Below are 16703 nucleotides of genomic sequence, written 5' to 3'. Positions count from 1 at the left end.
AAAAAAGAAAAATAGCATGTTATATGATATTCCTAAATATTTGGTGATGGATATATTTTACCTGTCAATTCTTAAACTCCAAATCAAACTGGCCTTTCCTTTAAAATGGTAAAATATTTCATACAGTGATTTTAAGCCTGTTTATATTTTATATTATGGGAAAGCCTCTTTGAGGGCTGTGTCCAGTCCCAGCTCAGGATGTCTGGTAACTGTCTGCAAGTGGATGGGGAGTACCCTGTATCAGTACTCTGAGACTGATGGGGAGCATGTACAACAGCACTTCTGACAGTCATCAGTGCCTTCTGCTTGTTTTTGCTACTTTGCCGTTTCAGGTTCCCTTTTCAGTCTATATACTTGGACTATCACTTGTAAATGATTTTTGCTCAATTAAATTTGAGATTTCCCTATATGAAATAGTCTCTGAGAGTCATTTTAGATCTGTTCCTTTTACATCTTGTTCATATTGTATGGATCATCCACTGATTATTTGAGATTTGGTAGATGACACTACAACTGTATCTCACTTGATAACAAATTGTTTCTCAATTATTATAATGTTGTATTTCATGTATGTGTATATATTGCTGGGTTTTGTTTAGTTCTCAATTTGTTTTCGTTTTGCAGCCTTCCATATCACCCTGTCATTGGTGCTTGTTTTGTTTAGTTCATATTCTTGCTAGTTAAAGAGAGGGTCAATGTGAACTCTTCAAGAAGGAGAGGGAGGCCTTTCTGTAAGCTTAGTGAGGGCAGAGACCATGTCTTCTGTTCACCACGTATCTAATGTCTTGCACAGTCCTTGGCACATAGTATTTGTTGGGTGAATGAACCAAAATTGCCATGTGGTTGTACAGAGCTGATGTTATACACATCAGGCTTTCAAGGTTATTTTTTGGAAACAAATGTTAGCCCAGTGGACTCATTCTAGCCACCTTCTGAGTTTTGTTTTCTTCCTTCACAAACGCATGTTGACCAAGTACTATAGTGCATGGGATACAGTAGTTACCATAGTGGTAAATGTGGAGGTGATTACTTGGGCCTCTGGGCTTACCTTTACTCACATTATTTCCCCATATACCAGTGAGGCAGCATTTATGCAAGTCAAGCTTACCAGTAGAAATAATGAGCTTTTTCAATGATTTGGAGTTTTGTTTCTATCTATTATTCATCCTTTTATTATTGTTTTTTGCATAAAATGTGATATTCAAAATTACTGAGTACTTGTGATAATATTCACAAGTCAAAAAGGTTTTAGTTTTCAAAAATTAAATTCTCTGATATTTAGTATAAAAGACATTTCTTCTCATTAACCCTTTTATCTCTCTTCTTTCTGTGTCTGTGAGAGCTCATTTTCCTTGAACTCTTACAGTTCTTTTGTTTTACTTTGATTTTTTTCAACAAATGAAACTTCAAGAAAGTAGAATTTTTATCAAGGAAAGTTGAAAGTTAGAATGTAGGCATAATATGGGCATGGTATGGATTATAAAGGTCTGACAGCACAGTAGTCCCAAATTTGTGACCGAAGTGGAGAGAAAATGCTGTATATAAAAGGTTCAGTATGTTTGGAATATAATTGTCAGTAAAGAAGGTGAACAGATTTTACTAATAATTTATATGAGCATGGTGGAATATTTTTCAAATCATAAAATGACTTCTATAAGCTTGTATGGGATTATATTGTCACATAAATAAAAATTCATGCATTCTTTGGAATAAAAAGCCCGCCAAAGAAAACTGTGAACTGAAGAATAAGTAAGTCATCTTTTGCCTCATCTTGAGGCAACCCTCGATAATCAGATCCTCAGCCTTCAAATAACTTCTAATTGTCTAAACTGAGGCTTTTTTCTTGTCTGCCAAGGAGATGTGTTAGTGGCCACATGTGGTTGCTGAGAGGCTGTGCTTCCCAAAGCCGTCTGGATTCTTTGATAGTCATCCAGAGAGTGAACTGATATGCTCAGCTGGGGTGAATGAACAGACAGAACACAGTCTTGCTTTTCTGTGTGGGGCTATTAGTACTAATAAAAGATTAATGCTATTTTCCTTATAGGGAATCAACAGATAATGTTTTGATAACCCTTGTCTCACTAGTGAGCCATATGGCCTTTATTTTCTAACAGATACGGTTGAAATGTTAGAGAATAATGTTAGAAAAGGATCCCTATGGTGGGCTGGCTCCTGTTCCTTGCCTTGGCATTAAAGGCTATGTATTTTATAATATTGGAGAACTTCCCTCATTTGTTTTTAAGATCCTTTATGGATCCATAGTGAGAAGTCAGAAGATCAAGGGGATAATAGGATTGATTCTCATCCTGTGCTGGGTTTTCTCATATATATGGTATTCATTTATAAAATCTCTGGTCCAAGACCCATAAAACAATGTTACTTTCAAACAGCGTCTTCCTGTATATTATATTGTATAAAACCTTTAGTTCCTGGGGGAAGGTTATAAAGAGGGTTCCCTGTAGTCTGCAAATTCGTTTTTTACGTGATCATTTAAAGTTGTTACTTTTCCTGAAAGGTGAATTCTGATTCCTTCTCTATATATACTATAGAAATTTGGTGGTTAAATGCTTCTTTGCCTACTGTGGCTAAGAGGAGAAAGGCTAAAAAGAATATTTTAAGTTTCTTGGTGTTGTTTGAAAAAAATAATTTCTTTCATGGTGGCTGAATGCCAAGGCTGGAAAAGTGTTATGGAAATGTCTGTGGTCAGGACTGCCTTTGACGAGAGAAAGGTTAAATATGGTAGTTTTGATAGGACTTGACAGCCATTTTTGACCTATATATATGTTTCATCATGGTTCCTTTCTTAACAGTGGAATAACTAAGCTTTTAAATATTTTACTCAATTGAGAAGGAAAATGATTACCATAAACTACTTTATTTAAATGACACTGTGACATAAAATGTTCCAACAGTTTAAAATATTCATCTACCAAACATATTGCCAAGGGAAATGAACAGTCCTTCCCATCCCCCAGTATTTCTTGAATTAAGTTGATTCAGTAACCCTTTTCCAATCTACATAGAAACTCTTGCTTGCAAATTTAAATTCTAAAACACAGGGTAGAGATATATGTTAATGTTTAATATGAAAAACAAATGTTTGTTGACTACTACCAGGCTAAAGTTATTTTAAGAGTATATTAGTAGTACTCTGTGTAGAGGATATCTATCTGCACACACATATAAGTATGTGTGTGTATGTCTGTGTGTATATACACACACACAGACATACACACACACAATAACATATACAATAAACTTTAAGTATATTATCGTTTTTTTTGCCTTTATAAGAGGAAGTTTAATTGTTAATTATTTACCTTAATAGTTTCAGAAAGAGGAACAGATTAGCTCAGTCCAACATGATTGGCAGTTGGCAAAATCTAGTGAAACAAGTGGTCTGATTGCTAAGGATTTAATTTGGGTGCTTTTAACACTGAGCCATCTTTAACACTTCAAACATAATCCAGAAGAAATGCATCATCTCCCTCCCTTTCATTATAATACCCTGCCTACGTTGCTTTAATATGGAAATATCTTCATTAAATATGATTTTCAGAGGAACAAGTTCCCTGGAGTGTACAGCCATGAGGACAGTGCACAAAAAGGAAAACTCATAACAAAACTCTGTATGTTAATTTACTAATATAAGGAAACAAAACCTTCTAATATATTAAAAAATAAATCCAGTTACAAGTGCACTAATAGGTCTATGTGTAGAGTCTGGTAACTGAAAATGGCTGGCTATTTACAAGATACGCAAGCAGGAATGGTGCACCTCGCCCGCTGTTGGCCCTCAGAAGCCAAAAGTGTTCTCTCCACTGTAGGCCACATATAAGAATCCATCTTCATCTCTTCCTTCTCCTAAAGCTGTCCCATAGTTAGGCTGGACTGTGGGACTGTTTTACACTCAAACAGGAAGATTGCCTTTTCAGAAGGAAGCTGGATCCTTTTCCTGATGATCCACATGAACTGAGCCACACTGATGTCAGATGGAACTAGATACTTCTGTTTGTCATTGTCAACAATCTGAGAGCCTGAGACTTTTTCCACAGTCACTGGAACCCGATCAGGATATTTCGCTCAGGTCTTCGCAGATTCCACGCACCTGTGTTCCAGCAAGTGGTCCTCCTTGAACATCCACTTCATGGCGGTGGTGGGGAAGGGATGCAGCCAGCTCTCGGAGCTGTGGAGCTCAGTGCACCAACCACAACAACAATGGCCTAGATTCTTTTTGATGTACTTTTGGGTGGTTTCCAATTTTTTTACTAATGTGAATAAAACTGCTGTGAACATTCTTATGTAATTCTTTATGTGGACAGTAAATATTAAAGTGTTATACATATGTAGGATGATTTAAGAATTATATTGCTAACTTTTTTTCCAATTTTTTTCACTATTATAAATTTTAAGATAAGAATATCAAGAATAGAGTTCTAATATTAGTAGGCATGCTTTATGTGGAAGAATAGTATTGTGTGTACTTACCTCTTCAACTTCTAAAGATATAAAATTTGTACCATCAGTATTTCATATAGTACATAATTTAAGTCACTTCTGGCTAATTTAGAATATCAGAAATGATTAAGCTTGGTATATCAGAATGAGGCCCCCATATTATATTAATTTGAACTGTATTTCTGCCTAAGTTAAAAATAAGCAAGATTTTAATGCCAAATTTCCTTACATTGAAATTTGTGAATAAGAAAGCATTTCTAGATTTTTGCTAAAATAAGACAGTATTATTTAATATGGAAACAATAACTGAGAAGTATTCCTAAATCTAATTTGGAAAGTTATATTCATGATTTTAGGGGACTATGAACATAAGTGAGTGGAAAATTAAGATTTCATATGGCTTTTTGCAGCTGGTTAAGTCCTATACAGTTCATTGTCTTAAAGATGAAATTTGTACAAGGTTTTGGAAGGCAGGAATTGTAGATTAAAAGTTCTCGTTTCAAAGGTAGTACAAAATGGTTTTAACAATCTATCATCTTTCATTTACCAAAGGAAATATGTAAAAAGAAAAGGAAAATGTTCAGTGGGAACAAAACATTGAGATGATGAAAAGCTACAGGAAAGAAAAAAGACTTTAGAAAGACTACTAAAATGAAACTAGCTTTTTTTCCTCAACAATCTGTCTGAATTCATTTTGCTTTCATTATATATCTAGCCTAGAGGCAAAGTATGTTGAGTATTACAACAAAGAGGGTGTTATAAGGAGGGCTTTTAAAAAAATAATAAAGTATAACATATGTGTAAACCATGCAACTTTGTAACAGGAAACTTTATAATAAGGGAGGACTGTGCTTAGCTTTTCCACAATTTTGGAAGAATGAATTTTATTAGGTGTTAGACAAAGAAATTATCAAGTGACTTTTATGCTGTAAGGTTGAAAGATTTGTTATGACCATTTCTAGACTTTAGCAGTGGTTTTAATGTGGGCCCTGATATATTAGAAACAGTGCCTAGCACTATTAATATGTCTACTGTTGCTAGTTCTCTTAAGGAATATGATGTTTAACTTTGGCCTTTCAATGAAAGATTATTCAAAATCCTGTTATTCTGTGGTTTTCTCAGCAGTATTAGGCTGTTCTTGAATTGATCAACACATAATATAATTTGGGAACCCAATCAATGGTTCTTTTATTTTTGAAAGATGGTGACAAATTCTTTTGAAACTTGGGAAATTAGCTCCATCATTCATCCCTTACTCTTTCTTTGCTTCTCCTGCCCAACTTCCTAAAAACCATATTGTTTTGATGTCAGTGTGTAGAATAGATTATCTGTTGGGGAATCAGTATGTATTAATTATATTTGAATAAATGTAAGCTTGACAAATGATATGGGTAAGTAGGCGTTGTGCCTAATAGGTTATTCAGTTAATGAGGACACTAAAATTAGGGACCTCTAACATGCCAGAACCATATTTCTTGTAAATTTTCCCCAGTTTTGAGATTAACTGGCAATAGCTATATTTTTCTGGCTTTTTAAAGTCTAATATGGTAGAGTTTTAGGATTTATATAGTGCTTAATATAGAATAGTTGAGCTCTTTGTATTTATCACACTGCTATTGAAGTGAGCTAGAAGTATAGAAATCAGTCTTCTACCTTTTGGTTTTTCAGTAATCTATCTTTTAAAATATTATATCCCATACTCATTTTCCTGTCTTCTCTCTTCCACTAAAAAAATGATTACACACCATGCACATTTACGTACTGTTTTCATTGAAGGTGGGGGAGTTCAATGACACCCCTTAATATCCAGCCCACTGTAGGGATGTTAGAAAATCAGAGATGAAATTTCTCGGCTTAGGTGATAGATGTTAGAAATATGTTAGCAAGATAGATTATTACATATTTAAAAATAGACTATTTAAACCTTGCAAGATCACAGAAGCCTTCAAAATAACTTTTAACCATGTGCAGTTCATTTGATAAAAATAAAAAGCCAAATAGTACAGACAAACTTATGAAGGCATCATTTCCCCCTCATGGTTAACTCCTTATCTCTAAATAATGTAATTACCCACTACTTTTGAATTCATCATATTTAATTTTTTTCTGTTGATGTACCACAGTGACAAAGTGTTTTGATTAATGACACATTCTTTCTCTTATCCTTCCAGTTATATCACTGTCTCATTTCCATTGCTGCTCATTTCTGCACCTACAAAAAGGATACTCAAACTTCTATTTCTTGTTTTATCAGCTTTCAACTCCTTGATTCCACATTTTGTAAAACGAGCACATTAGTCATTTTATCTTTACCATTATTACTCTCTACCTTAAGTTTCTCAACTTCTGTCAACTCACCTTTATTCTTGCTTTGTCGAGGTTAATAAAATTTACATACTGGTCTGTAGTTGTAGCTAAATCTTCTGTGACTTCTCTGTAGATGATTCTAAAAGTTAATACATACTTTATTTGAGATATGTAAATATTGTTCAGTGTAGTATATACCAGGATCATATTTCCTTTCTTTATGGTTACAATGTCCTGTGCTACTCAAAGGAGAATGTTTCTAGTAGATTCTTTTTTAAAAAAATCATACATTTCTTAAAAAAAAGTCATATATTTCTTTACATAGCCTTATAATTCCTCAAGTTTTCTAGGCTTTCAGTCATACCACTGAATCTGTCAATTCCCTCTAGTTCCTGGGGACCTTCTTGTTATCTGGAGGTATGGGATTTTTTTTTTCTCCCCAATTTTTTTTACTTTTTGAATTATCACATTTTGTTCTGGAGTAATTTTTATTTCATTCTTTTGTTTTTCTTGGGCTTTTCTTCTTTCTGGCCTTCCTCAAGTGTTTGGTTGTCAGTTTTTTGTTTTGTTTTGTTTTGTTTTTTTGAGGATCAATCAATAGATTAAGTACTGTGAAAATGGGTTGGCTTTTGACCAGCCAGCCTAGTTTTAAAGTGAGTGGTTGGGGATCTAGTTTAAAATAGGGACCTATTTTAGAATGAGGAGAGGAGGCCTATTTTAGAATAAAATAGGGACCTATGTCAGAATGAGGAGAGGAGGCCTATACATTCACAGGAACTAGCACCAGTATTAATCACTATAGTTCTTCCCAGACAGGCCAATATTTCTTTAAAGAATAAAACCCTTTCTCTCTCTCTGTTTTGTTTTGAGGGTGAGGGGCAATAAATACCTGCTTGTTGAATATATATGGCAAGTGGGAAGAGGGAAAGGAAAGAGGGCAGTTGGCTAGCTGGCTGTTCTTGGCTATCTATATATCTAATCTTTCTTTCAAAACATTTTTATTGATACATAAGTCACTTATACAATTCACCTATTTAAAGCACACAATTTAATGATTTTTATTATACTCACGGAGTTGTGCAGCCATGACCACATCAATTTTAGAACATTTTTCCACTCCAAAATAAACCTCTTACCATTAAAATGGTTCTAAGACTCAATTTTCAATGTGTGGAACAAGGATGGGGGTGGGGTTCCCATGCAGTTCCAAATAATTCTCCAGACACCAGCTTGGTGTTCTATAATTCGATTCAATCCTGACACTATCCATCTGGAGATAGCATCAGATCCCACAGGTTAAAGGGTCAGTTCTACAGGATTGCTCCCCACCCCCACTGCACCCAACCATTTCCCCATTTCAGATGCCAGTTTTAAGCCCATGTTGTTAACCTGTGCTTCCGACCCACCAGATACAGATTGGAAGTTCCCACGACCCCCTCCTTAGACTTCAGACAACAGTCCCAAGCCTAGGTTGTTATGTGTACTTCTGATGGACCAGCTATAAATCAGAGGTTCCCATGACTTCCTCCTTAGGTTCAATTAATTTGTTAGAGCTGTTCACAGAACTCAGACAACTTACTGGATTACTGGGTTTTTTTGTTTTTGTTTTTTAGTAAGGGATATAACTCCAGAACAGCCAGATGGAAGAGTTGCATAGGGCAAGGTATGGGGAAAGGAACTTCCATGTCCTGTTTAGGTATGCCACTCTCCCCAAATTTTCATGTGTTCACCAACTCAGAAGCTCTCTAAACCCTGTCCTTTGGGTTTTTATGGAGGCTTCATTACCTAGGCATGATTGATTAAATCACAGGCCGTTGGCTATCTGTTCAACCTCCTGCCCGCCTCCCCTCCCTAGAGGTTGGGGTGGTAGGATTGAAAGTTCCAGCCCTCTAATCATATGGTTGGTTCTCCTGGCAAAGTCCCTATCCTTAGGTGAGGTCCAAAAGTCACCTCATTAACGTGATAAAAGACACCTTCATCGCTTCCAACACTTAGGAAATTGTGAAAACCCTTGGACATTTCACATAAATGGAATCATACAATATAAAGTCTTTTGTGATGTCTTTCTTTCACTTAGTATAATGTTTTCTTTCTTTTTTTTTTAAAGATTTTATTTATTCATTTGAGAGAGAGAGCAAGCGAGAGCATGAGCGGGGGTGGGGGGCGGAGCAGCAGAAGGAGAGGGAGAAACAGACTCCCTACAGAGCAAGGGACCATGGGGCTCAATCCCAGGACCCTGAGATCATGACCTGAGCCGAAGGCAGACACTTAAACAACTGAGCCACCCAAGTGCCCTTTAGTATAATGTTTTCAAGGTTTATCTGTACTGTAGCATGTGTCAGTATTTCATTCGTTTTTAATGTAGAATAGTATTCTGTTGTATGAATATACCACATTATATTTATCTATTCATCAGTTGATGGACATTTAAACACTTGATCTTAGCCAAAAGGCCAAGAAGCCATATTTGATGGGTATTTAGATTTTCTACTTTATGGCTATTGTGAATAATGCTGTTACAAACATTCATATACAAATTTTCATTTCTCTTGGATATATATCTAGGAATAGAATAGCTGTAACTCTATGCTTAACCTTTTGAGGAACCACCAAACATTTTTCTGAAGTTGTAAACTTATTTTCATTCCTACCATTGATGCACTAGGGGTCCACCCAAGGATGAGGTCCTCCACATTCCTGTCAGCACTTGTTATTATCCATCTCTTTGATTATAGCAACCTTAGTGAGTGTGTGGCGGTATCTCATTGTGGTTATAATTTGCATTTCTCCGAACTGTGCCCGTGGGGCGAGGGGCCAGGGCTTGTCAGTTGGTGGGCTTCTCTTAAGGACAGTTAGGGGACTACCTAGCTGTTTTCCTGGGGACTCAGATATCTGTAGGTGTAGGTCTTTTCTCCTGAGGTGGTCTTCTTTCTCTAGGAGTTTCTTTAACTTCTTTCTGGGGATCATGAGCCTAGTCCCATGGTTGGAGAAGGGAATTAGAGGATTGACTATCCAGGATATAGACTTTTTCTTCAACCATGTATTTTCAGTTACTTGCCCCATTCCCATGCTATTCTCTGTGTGTCCCTTTAATCTGGAGTCCCTTGTTTCGTTTAACTTCTCCAGAGATTATATTTCCTGGTTTCTATGAAGGTCTGTGTATCTGTTACTTACATAGATGTTTAAATAACTCTCTTGTCTTCAGATCCCATCTTACCTCACTTTCTCTGATACCTGGTGCTTTTACTTCCTGAGTCTTTTTGGAATTTTATGGGGTAAATAAATATATTCTTCAGGCATTTAGATTTGACCTTGCTGTGTCCTTTTGTATTGTTTACCTCTTCTCTGTTCACTTCTCATCTTCATAGATTGTGGTTAGGCTTACCACAGGTCTTTTGATTTCTTTGAAGGAGTTTATGTCTGTTTATTTTACTCCTTTTTGTGTGGGGTGGTTTTTTTGAGAGGAGAAGAGGACATAAGAGTTTTTAATTAACAATCTTGAAATAGGAAGTCATACTAACTCTTTTGATATAATGCGTCAGAGTCACTAGTCAGGTAAAGAAAATGTGAGTGGCTGTCTCCACAGGCTCTTAATTTCTGCCCTGAGTGAAATCATAATAAAGGGGGTCAGAATGCTTGCCAGGTCGTGATTACAGAAGCTTGGCTGTAAGTCATGGGCAAAAAGCTTGGTTGTCTGCCCCCACAGTTGAGTGAGTGGTTTCACCTCTGGGACCCAGTGAATGTTCAGACGGTTGAGTAATCCCACCTCAGGCATAGGGTTGGCAGCAAGGCCAGTAGTATCTGAGTACTTGGCATGATAATTAATGGGGAATAGATGGGGAGTGTAAACATTTGACAGGATTTTGTCTCTTAGTTTCTTACAGTTTCATTTTCATTGCTATCAATAGGATTGGTTTTGCTCAGAGAATGGGGGTATTCTTAATTTTGGCAGATGCAAGGATTACTTTCATTCTAATATGGTTTCTCCAGGGAAAGGAGATGAACACTATGTTAGTCCGTGATCTACTGTAAGAGCTTTTTTTAAACCAGTTTATTTTTACTAATTTTTAAATTTTTTACTTAAAAAGTTGAAATATGGTTGATATACAATGTTACATTAGTTTCAGGTGTACAACATAGTGATTCAACAATACTATAATTATGCTATGCTCACCAAAGTGTAGCTCCCATCTGTCACCATACTTTGCTATTACAACTGTATTTTCTATGCTGTACCTTTCATCTCTATGACTTACTCAATTCATAACTGGAATGAGCCCATCAGTAAGGTCAGAAGATGACGGGTAAGGTCTTGTTTAAGTTTTAGCTCTTTGGTAGGTTGTGGGGATTGAGTTAGTTCTATTTGGATCACAGAGAATTTGGGAACAGATGCTGGCTGACAAAAATCACATGTTTGCTGTGCAGAGAAAAGACAAAACTCTAGAATAGTGGTTCTCAAACTTCAGTGTCCACTAGAATCACCTGGAAGGCTTATTGAAACACAGGACTGCTAGGCCCCACTCTCAGAGTTTCTGACTCAGTAGGACTGGGATAGGGCCCAAGAATTTACATTTCTAACAAGTTTCTACCTGATGCTGATACTGCTGGTGTGGGGAACTACACTTTGAGAATCACTGCTTTTGAACAATGGTTCTTAAATTTTAGTGTGCAAAGAATTTTCTGGGAAGGTTTACTGAAAGTGTTGTGTCTAGGGCCTCACTTCTGGAAATTCTGATTTGGAAAGTTTGGGGTGAAGCCTAGGAATCTGCATTTTAAAGTAGCCTAGCTAATTCTGTGTTTTTTTTTTTTTAAATTCCACTGTGTAGATATATACCACATTTTATCTATCTGTTCATCATTTGATGGACAACCCCAGATAATTCTTATACAGGAACCACAGAAGATCAGCATACCATACTATGAGAAATGCTGCTCTGTAGGTTTCATGTAACAAAGATTGTAAGTTAATCATCCTGAGGCACCTGCCTGGCTCAGTCAGTAGAGTGTGCGACTCTTAATCTCAGGGTTGTGAGTTTGAGCCCCATGTTGGGTGTAGAGATTATTTAAAACAAATTAAAAAAATCATCCTTATTTATGTATTTTTACTAAATCAGAATACTACTTTTCTAATTTCCACATGTACTTTGGTATCAGTTAGTATCCCAGCAGGAAATAGAGCTTATCTCGGATGATTTAAATGAAGAGATTTTAGTGAAGGGATCATTGACAGGTGTAGGCAGAGTTAAGGGAACAAATAATGAAGCATCCAGATATTATCAGGAGTGGATCAACTTTTACCACTTCTAGGGTTGAAGGGACAGGAGGAAGTAATGGTATTATTTTGAGGGTTTATTAAGAGTGGGGGCCATGGAGAAGGGCCCTTCCTCTTACTCTTCATTCAGGCAGGGGAGACACAAAGTCTCATCAGTCAACTTTTGTTGCAAGGTGTTATTTTTGTCATTTTCCCATCTGAAACCAGAATTGCAATGTAGTCATCACTAGTGCTCATCATATAACCTAGTGGGAAAGGGGGTGGGATGGTGAAGAAATAATTAATGTAAAATATGCTTAGCTGTAACATTTTCCATTTTTGTAGCTGGTCAGCACACTGAAGTTGAAAATCATAACTTTCTTCCTCCACTACCTATTTTCTATTCTCCTTATGTTTTTTCAGCACATTGGCTAGTCAGGCTTCTTTGCCTTCATACCCCAAAGATCTGAGTCCTTAAGTGTCCTGTATTTATTGGATTAACATAGTTTTTCATTAAATTTGTTATTGGACATAGGAATAATACTAAGAGGCTGGCCAGTGAATCCCTTGGATTTTAGACATGTTTATCTGTTCCTCATGTACAACAGCCACTCAGTTTCCTCTTAGTAATAGGGAGAAATGACTCTGTCAGCACATTAACCTTTTTTTTTTTTGCCTGTGGTGGAATCCCAACTGGGGCATTCTCAGCTTCAAATTTAATAGGACTGTGACTGTGTTCCTTGCTGGAAGCTTTTCTGGGAATTAGGATCTTTAATGTCTTCACAAAGTATGTCCATGATGAGAAATCCTTCCACACAGATCCTTTCTGGACCTCCTTTTTAGCAATATTTCAGTCTTTTTCTTTCTACTTCCTTGATCCCAACCCATTAGCCATTACCCATGTATCAGTGTAAATCTGAATCTTAGGCTGTCTCACATTCCCAGTAAAGTGACAACGAGATGTATTGCTCAAAATTAAACTCATTGGGAGTATTTTCCTTTGTTACTGTTTTTCAAGGAAACTTTGGAGTGAGAAACTGATGTTACAGCTTACCCGTGCTGCCAGCATATCATGTAGACGCATCTGTAAACCAAGGCTGTGGGTTTTTTTCTTCTTCTGTTCATTGGTCATAGGAAATTGAACTGGAAATTGAAATGAGGTCATGGAAGAGGCAGTGAAGCAGCTGGAGTAGGTACTATGGGATTTGAGCCACTTATTCAGTTCATGCCTTCTTTTCTTATTCATATATTTCATTTCTCTTTAATGATAAGGTGCTGTTTCACATACTCAATTTTGTAACTCAGTAGATTGGGTAACCCATTTCATGATGGGCAGCTCTGGTCATGTAGTCACTTGGTGTCCTGTAACTAGATGTTCTATCTGTATCATGGCCCTGCAGAACTAGGAGCTGTTTCTCGAATGGAGAATAACTGTTGACAGATAACCTGAGTGTCTGTACAATGACTCTTCTTTTGGGGGTTTTCAGAGGCTCTATAGAGTACACTTTTCTGGCATAGGTAATTCAAGTACTACTGGGTCTTTTGGGCCATAGAAAATCAGCTTACTTTATAGCCTTTATCAGCCTCAGAGCCCTCTCTTGCTCTGGGCTCTGCTTAAAAGTAGCCACTCTACCTGAATGTATGACACATTGCTTCCAAAATTCAAGGACAGTCTCCACGTTCTGTGCTTTTTTTTCTTTTTGGAAGGCAGTGCAAGGTGAAGCAACATCTTTTTTTAGAGGGCATATTCTAACACGTCCCAGATTTTCCTGGAAACTTCACAGTGTGGTGGGCTCTTGAATTTTATGGGGTACTTGCCACTTCCTGCTTACCAGATTTACTTATAACGTCATCGGTATTGGACTAGTGCTAAAAGAAGATATCCGTTTTTAAAAATTTTGCACGACAGAGAGTTTTTACTTGTAAATGCTTATCAGTACGCCAAGTAATAATGTGTAACTAGTTTTTGAATTCCATCATCTGATAATTTTGATTAAGAGAAACTAAAAGCAGCCCAAACAATTGTACTAGTATTCTTTGTACTAACCTTATCCAGAAAGGACTATTTTAAGGCTGGCTGCTGTTTCACACAGGTTACAAATAACCATTACTTTTTCATAGATGAAATACCTGACCTTCAAGAAAGCTTTAGGGAAAAAAAAAATTAATCCCTTTCTTTCTTAATTTTTTTTTACTTATCCAAGAAAGAAAATGCCAGTATTGATATATATGTTGCTTGAGCTAAAAAGCTTGGGAAAACACACAATGTATACCCATTAAATTTCTTTTTTTAAAGGTTATTATTTATTTTTTATTGAGTAATCTTTATGCCTAGTGGGCCTTGAACTTGTGACCCCAAGATCAAGAGTCGCATGCTCCACCGACTGAGCCAGCCAGGTGCCCCACCCATTAAATTTCTAGCATATGAGGTAAAAAGATAAAGTCTTTGAATAAGCTCTGAGTTTGTACCAAGAAGCTAGATTTGCTATTCTTCCAAAAGTAAAGGAACCTACTATATAACATACGTCAGTAATTTCATGGCTTTTCATAAGAATATAACTTGAGTTTTGCTAAAGCTTTATATTCTATGAAGGCATTTGAAATGCCAATCCGTGGAACAGGCTCTTTCTTTTTCCCCTAACTGTTTATGGGGCAATTTTCACGGATTTCTGGTGGGATGTTGCACACAAAGACTAAAAGATTTTCCAGGACTTCATCCCTGTTCTGCTGGAAGTAGTTCTGGAGGATGGATGGTCATCCCCTGGGTCTTCTTTTCCACTTCAGTGCTGCACTGGGATCCCAGAACCGCTGCTTCCTTGGCCTTGACTCTTTCTCCCTCTGCAGGTGATGTTGTTCAATTTTAGCCTGAGCTTCTTTGGCCTGCTTTGGCCTCAGGGTTGTTTATTTGTGGGCCTCAGACACCAATGTGGCCTGCTTTTTGCTTGCAGTAGCTGCAGGGTGTGCTGTAACTGACTGGCCGTGGCAGCCTGTACTACTGTCTTTGACAGGCAAAGGGAACTACTTGTGATCTTTATTCATTTGGATTGAGAAATGTAATAGATTATTAATAGATTTGCACCAGGTTTCATGAGCTGTGTTGACCTTTTCCACTAAATATACCTTATTTTTTTTTTTTTTAAATCTTTTTTTTTTTTTTTTATTTTGAGAGAGAGAATGAGAGACAGAGAGCATGAGAGGGAGGAGGGTCAGAGGGAGAAGCAGACTCCCCGCCGAGCAGGGAGCCCGATGTAAATATACCTTATTTTTGAAGAGCAGCTGTAATTGGAATTTCTCCTAAGTTTATGATAATCCATAGTCGTTATCCAAGATCCATTTGGCTCTTTCACAGGCCAAATAGGGTAATGAATGAGGATGCATCATTGTTGCATTTTTTGTCTTTGATGGTGGCACTAATCTCTGCAGTTTCCTTAGGGACGAGTATTGATTTTGAAAAGTGTGCTCTTTTGGTGGGTTGGGAGAAGTTCCAAGGGATTCCAGTTAGTCTCTGCTATCATAATAACCTTCACAATACTCTTCCTTAGCAGAAGCTAAGGTAGGGATTCAGCTAGTTTATGAGTATATCTGTTCCAACTTCGTATTACATCAATGAGAAAATAATGGCAGGATGGGTTTATGTACCCGCTGGATTTACTGTGAGAAAGACTTGGGTGAAAGCTTCATTTATAACTAAAATTAAAGCTTTAAGTCCCACTTTGACTAGTGGGTCATGTGACATTCGACATTCTCAGGCATTAATGAACCTAGAAGGTCTGTGTATTTCCTTTCCTTTTATTTTATTTTTTAAAAGATTTTATTTATTTATTTGAGAGAGAGAATGAGATAGAGCATTAGAGGGGGGAGGGTCAGAGGGAGAAGCAGACTCCCCGCTGAGCAGGGAGCCGGATGCGGGACTCGATCCCAGGACTCCAGGATCACGACCTGAGCCGAAGGCAGTCGCTTAACCAACTGAGCCACCCAGGCGCCCCTGTGTATTTCCTTTTAATTTGTGCACCATCTCTCAGTTAAATGGCCATCATAGGTGCTTTTAGGTTCTCTACGTACCTTGATTTGGGAGTTCAAGGTCCCAAGCTTTTTTATTTTGTAAGTGCTTAAGCAGAGCAGGTTGCCCACTTAAGGAGTCTTTGTAATTACTCTTGTCATCAAACAATCAAGTGCAATAGCCATTTATCACTCAAAGCCCAGTCTTCAACTGACACTTTATCCCACACTGTACCAATAATAATTTGAACAATTATGATTCCATTGCATGCCATGTATTTCTTTTGTTTTTTTTCTCCCCACCCCTACAGGAAGATCATCTGTGCATTCATCAGCTATGTGAGCAAACCAGTCCCCAAATTCCTACATACTGTATCAGTTAAGATTCCAGAGGGTATTATGCTAAGCGAAATAAGTCAATCAGAGAAAGACATGTATCATATGATCTCACTGGTATGAGGAATTCTTAATCTCAGGAAACAAACTGAGGGTTGCTGGAGTGGTGGGGGGTGGGAGGGATGGGGTGGCTGGGTGATAGACATTGGGGAGGGTATGTGCTATGGTGAACGCTGTGAATTGTGTAAGATGAATCACAGACCTGTACCTCTGAAACAAATAATACATTGTATATTAAAAAAAAAAAAAAGGTAGTAGGAAGGGAAAAATGAAGGGGGGGAATCAGAGGGGC

General features: G+C 37.2%; 1 protein-coding gene and 1 pseudogene across 2 annotated transcripts in view; one reads left to right on the top strand and one right to left on the bottom strand.

Moving 5' to 3' along the window:
• The window catches only part of BBS9 (Bardet-Biedl syndrome 9), a 162589-nt gene that overhangs the window by 22307 nt on the left and 123579 nt on the right, over positions 1-16703 (top strand). The window lies entirely within an intron of this gene.
• On the bottom strand, positions 3732-4213 carry LOC102726556 (gamma-aminobutyric acid receptor-associated protein-like 2 pseudogene; annotated as a pseudogene).

This window comes from Leptonychotes weddellii, chromosome 12 (assembly GCF_054177405.1).
Source record: "Leptonychotes weddellii isolate Sample4059 chromosome 12, ASM5417740v2, whole genome shotgun sequence".
NCBI lineage: Eukaryota > Metazoa > Chordata > Mammalia > Carnivora > Phocidae > Leptonychotes > Leptonychotes weddellii.
This window is presented reverse-complemented; position numbering and strand designations above follow the sequence as displayed.